Source organism: Homalodisca vitripennis, unplaced genomic scaffold, assembly GCF_021130785.1.
Source record: "Homalodisca vitripennis isolate AUS2020 unplaced genomic scaffold, UT_GWSS_2.1 ScUCBcl_9680;HRSCAF=18253, whole genome shotgun sequence".
In the NCBI taxonomy this organism is placed as follows: Eukaryota; Metazoa; Arthropoda; class Insecta; order Hemiptera; family Cicadellidae; genus Homalodisca; species Homalodisca vitripennis.
The window spans coordinates 7,719-13,512 of record NW_025785794.1 but is presented as its reverse complement, the minus strand read 5'-3'; the positions used below and the strand labels follow the sequence as shown (position 1 = coordinate 13,512).

Below are 5,794 nucleotides of genomic sequence, written 5' to 3'. Positions count from 1 at the left end.
TACATGACCTGCGGCTTGTGCAATAAGACTGATGTGAGGGGCACTACCGCCTAATAAAATCACGTTGATTTCATCCTTTGCTCAAGGAACTCCAGGTTGCTGTCAGTGTTTACCAGATGGGATTCTGCCTTAGAGGCCTTCAGGTATAATCCCATGGATGGTAGTTTGGCAGAACATACTGCTCAACAAAATGGTTGTCGGGGATTTCCACACAGAAAGTCCTAGAACGGTGTTTTGTTCCGTTTGCTGATGATCTGCGTTATTCCAAGCCTGTTGAAATTTCAGCTGTCGGCTTCTTAAGCCTCCTGAGTGCCCTAACCTATGTTGCAATTGAGGAAAGCAAGACTTATGTAGGCAACTGATACATCACACATATCCTCCTTGACTTCTTCGGGATCAGAGTAATGCTGTAAACCGGACCAGCCGTCGCAGCAGGGACTTGTGGGACAGCAGCGGGGGCACTTAGTCAACTATTAGACTTTCAATAAACTTACTTGCAATGACAGGGCATACACCTTCGCACTGTGCAACATGTCTAGTACAATACGTAGGCATTCAACACGCACGTGTCAAAACAAGTTCAAGAATATTTTCTTCAATACCTTGATGTTAACCTAGTGCAGGAAAGATGGTAGAGAGACTTGTCTTTGCAACAAACGCCCCCCCCTCCACCACCATGTTTTTGGTTGTATTTTTGGATGACTATTGGTTTTACAATCTCTTTTCCACGAGAGTTTCAGACAGTCTTCTAGGTTTTTACTCAAAACCTACTACATGGACCTGTCCTTTCCTGTAGTAAGAAGGCTCCATGACATTCAATCTGACATCAGTCAACGATTTTGGCAAGCCTTTTGAGTTTTGAATGATGGTGCTGTCAAAAAAGTTGTCCTGTCCAGAGGCTCTTGGGCTAAAGGGAGCTTAGCGTAAAGATTGTTCATAAAAAATTGATATTAAGACATCTTCCTCTCGTAAACATATCCTACAAAAACCTTTTTAGGTGAAAGGGCCAGCCTGTTCTAAAAACGTCCTTCCCGTTGTACACTGAAATACAAAACAACATACATGAACTGGGGATTAACAATTTCAAACTTCTTAATGCCATACCTTGAATGTCGTTTAATTGGTATGTACACAATAAAATTACATCTATTCTTTATCCGTATCATGTTCTCGTCTATAATAAGGTTCTGAATTGGAAACAAAATGCCTTACAAATGCAGTGCAACGTTTGCAATGAATTTTAGAAATGGGAAAATTTTCTCCCGTAGATCTTGGTCAGGTCTCTCCTTGGAAGGCTCATTTCTAGATATCAAGTGGATGATTCTGCTCAGAGTTTCAAACCTTTTTTTAGGCTCATGGTATGGTGCATGAAGTGGAACATCAAGCTTGTTGGCCGTCTCTTCTTCTGGATAAGTTCTGCGGCATAAATGTTAGTTTCCTGAGCAACAACACTGAGGAATCCATCAGCTAGAACAACTTGAAGTACTCAAGTGGCTTGTGTTCGATGGGACAGTGACTTAGGCCAAGGTTTCTTATCTGAATTTCTATCTCTATGTCTGGCTCAGGTTTGGTGTAAACCCTGATCCAAGGAGCTGTGGTGGCTGGGCGGCCTACATCCTCCTATCCCTCAGATTCTGAGTCGAACTCTGAGGCAGCTGAGGCAGAGGTGGGATGATAGTCATCGGTTGAGATGAAGACAGGTTGAGGGGCTGCAGCTGAGGACATTTGGGCCAGAGTTACTCATCACTCTCAAAGTCTGTGGGGGAGTTTTAATATTCACTGCTTCCTGAAGAAAAGTCAACAATACTGTCTAAATCTAATAATGAGCTTACATCTTAGACATTCCAGGGTCTTCCAAACAGTTCCTCAGCTCTTCAGACAGCATAATTTTTCTCTATTTTCTTGAAGTTGTATACTAGTCTATAAAATCACAAATAGTAAATTACATATTATATAAATAATATGTAATTTACTTATTTATAGCCCATAAATAAGGCTATAAATACCTAAATGCTAAAATAATATGGTTACTGTTCCTATATACACTCCTAACTACACAACACAAAAACCAATGAAATCCACTTTATTGTACCACTAAACATTCAACTGTTATTTATATGCAAAACACTTTACGTATAATATAGAATAGTAATTGAGTTAAATTTCTAAGAGATATACTAATATTTTGTATGAATTATAAAAACCCATGCACAAATACAATGAGAAAGGGCGAAGTGAGTGGAACTAATTTTTCTGCAAAGACCAAAACTGCAACGTCATTCTAAAATTACTCTGTTGTCATTGAACAATTTTAAAAAACCAGTGCTGTGTTTGGCAACTCATCACCTTGAATTGCATCGATACTCGATTATTTATTATGCTACAACTAATGGCAATATACATTCATTGGCATTAAAGGAACGAAAATTAAAAACGGATATCCGTTGAATGGCAGTGGAAGTCTAAACCCTCAATACCATTCACGAACAAACACCATTACTCATAATGTTTTTTTACATAAACACAGCACATTCTCTGATGGGATTTCTGCTGCCCTATTCCCTTCTGCTTGCAGAAAACGAATAACACTGCTCAATCCACATTTGGCAGGAAATCAATACAGGCCATGTTTATGTCTCTGCAGCTCAGCACAAACTGGTTACTTAAATTCAGCAATGACAAATGTTGTGGATAAGATGCGTGATCAACTAATGCACACACACACCACTGACCTGCTATTTGTTTAGCTGTCATGGCGTGAGACAGTGAGGTTAAAAAAAATGGTTTAAATTGTAATCATACACTCTATACAACAAAGTTTATTAAAGACTGTCAATCTAGTAGCAGATAGATTTTTTAAGATGCCAATGCATGTAAAATATTACATGTTGACAAAATAACAAAACTAATTTTAATTTTGTCAAGTACTAAAAGTTCTTAAATTAGAAGTTTGCATAACATGCATAATTAACCCACCAACTGAAGAGCTGCGGATGATACAATGATCAATCGTGGGACTACAATTCTCGCCAACTTCTAGACAGTAATGTTTGTTGTGTGGAACATTAGATGCTACGTCTGGCGAGAACTTTAACGTCAAGTGGCCGGCGTAAGCGTTCTTAGCACCCTCCACAAACATCACTGTGGATTCTGATTCTCTCTCTAGAATAACTGATTCTGCAACATTTCCTGGTGCAGCTCCTAGAACAACAAGACAAAATAAGAGAAAGAAGTTTACATACTTTGTCTTAAACACTAACTGAAAACGTCCTTGGTAGTTTTGTAGCTCTTGAAATATTAACAGTACTGTCCTTATAAAGATTATGACACAATGTGGATCGAGCTGTTATAACAGGCAATCTGTAATAATCCCACATTTTTCACTATGAATATTCAATATGTGCATTGCTATTGAAAAATCCCAACACTTGTGAAGCCGATCTTGAACCATCTGAATCTTCAACAAAGATTTGGATTCAAGAATCGATTGAAGGAATTTGATAATCAAACCTGCATAGACTCGCTGTGTCACTAATTATCAGCAGTATACAAATTACTGAACGCTAAACGTGTTTTTTTATGTCCTTTGTGTTTGAAAAATTGTAAATAGATAGCATAGTTAACGAATTTCAGTACTTTTATAAATAGTATTTTGCTTGCAGTTAATATTTTTTATTATTTACATTTTTATACTGAAGCGAGTGTGCTGCATATAATCGTGGACAATAACTTGATCGGTATTATACCTATTACCGATCCTGAAAATGAGGTTTTTGTTATACTTTCTGTATAGAAATCCATTGACTGTAAAAATTATTCTAGTTTTATACATCATATTTTGCTTGCAGTTCTGTATTTACATAATTACATCACCACAAATCTGCTGCGTCTATTCACATGTGACAGCTGGTCGGCATTACACAAATTAGATTCTGATCGCAAAATCGTGGTTGTTTGTTTACTTAGTGTATGAAAACCATAGATAGATATTATAATTAACAAATTATCATGCTTTTGTCAATAATATTTTGCTTTCCGTTCTTATTTTCTGTTTATATTCATGCAGTACAGCAAAGCTGCTGCGTCTATGCATGAACGTCATCTGCTCAACGGAAAACAAAAAGATGAGTGTTAAATTTTTGTTTATTTCTCAAATTATTGTAGTTGTCTAAATATTTCCTCCTACATAAAGTATATTATGTTTATATCTTAATAACTTTTATCATGACTAGGAGTGGTTTGAAATTTTTCAAATATTTTACATTAATGACTTAGTTTTTAAAATATAGCTATTCCTCTGAAGATTTAATAATTGCAGAAATCAAATTTTGGCTAAATCATACTTAGGATTAAAAATAGGATTCGAAATACGGGAATCAGTTTTTTAACATTTGTAATTGAAAATTTTGAATTCGCTCATCTCTAAAAGGAGGAAAGGTATATATGAAAATCGTATAGTGATTATTGGATCTGCTTGTTGGGAGGCCACCAAGTGATATTGTCTACCTTCTAGGTTTTTCTAAATTGTGCTAAATTTGATAAACCAACTTATTTCTTTTCCAATAACATCACAGTAGAATGTTATATTTTTTCATACCTTTTTGAAATACTTTTTTCTATTTTTTAGCAACTGCTTACATTCACTGTGTTTGAGTATCGAGGTTACGGTACATACCAATTAGTGAAACATCGGAATCGATGACAAGAAACTCGCCCCGATAGGTACCAGCATGGAGGAAAATGAGCGCACTGCCAGCGAAAACTGTCAACGTGTTCAAGCGCACCCTGTACTGTGTCAAAATGCGCAATGCGCCGACCCTGGTGCAGTGTGTTCTGGTAGCCTGGTCTCACGTGCACGCCACGGTAGAGATGTCTGAAACTCTCCTTCCATGGGTTGGCGTGTTCACTCTCTTTCTGCCGGAACAAACTCAAACCGACACTGTGCAGGGTTGAACAGCGGCAGATCATACTCGTACACATTGTGATATAGTGTTTTCCTGTAACATAGGTTTACACATTTTTAATGGAAACAGTATGCAGTTAAGAACAATTTAAACCATTTACTATCTTAAAAATTACTAGTCCATTTTAATTATTGTAATCATATGTTTAATTGATTTGTATTAATTAAGCTTTGTTAATAAATAATTAATTCATATAAATATGAAGAGCTACAAATACAGGGTCATTCAGGTAGGGTTGCCGGCACTTTCTATGTCCAGAAATGCTTTGTTACTGAGTAACGGCCAACAAAAGATTTCACCCAAAATTTTTTAAATCTGGCTTTAGATTTATCTAGTGTTTTACACTACAAAAGGGACCTATGTGCTGGGAATTTAAAGTTTTTAGCCCATTGAGAAGTAGGTTAGAATTTGTATATGTGAGTTAGTGAGTGATTTCACATGTTGTATAGTATATTAGACGTGAGGCATCTACAACTTAATTAGGTTATTTTTTGCCTTAATCAATCATATGATTATTTCTAAACATTTTTAAGACTTTATCTCTCACATGAAGTCAACTAAAATATTATAAAAATGGCTAACCAGATCTGTTAAAAGTTTTCATTTGTAAGACAAAATCCTGTAAATTTCGAATTACAAATATCAAAAGACCTAAAGAATTATAATTTATATAGATGGGTCATTCCATACCAAATCAACCAATGGTCTGAACCTTGACCTCTCAGATTTGTATGATGTTTTGTTTATGTGTTCTACCCACAAGAAATAGTTAAAATCCAAAATTTCAAATTTTTTGGGCATTTCGTTTTTGAGTTACAGGCATTTAAAAA

General features: G+C 36.1%; 1 long non-coding RNA gene across 1 annotated transcript; it reads right to left on the bottom strand.

Moving 5' to 3' along the window:
- Positions 1-2,803: 2,803 nt before the first annotated feature.
- On the bottom strand, positions 2,804-4,907 carry LOC124374703. The gene is made up of 2 exons (XR_006923600.1): positions 4,676-4,907; positions 2,804-3,201 (listed from the first exon to the last, which is right to left on the bottom strand). It is a non-coding gene; the product is annotated as an uncharacterized LOC124374703 (long non-coding RNA).
- Positions 4,908-5,794: the final 887 nt, after the last annotated feature.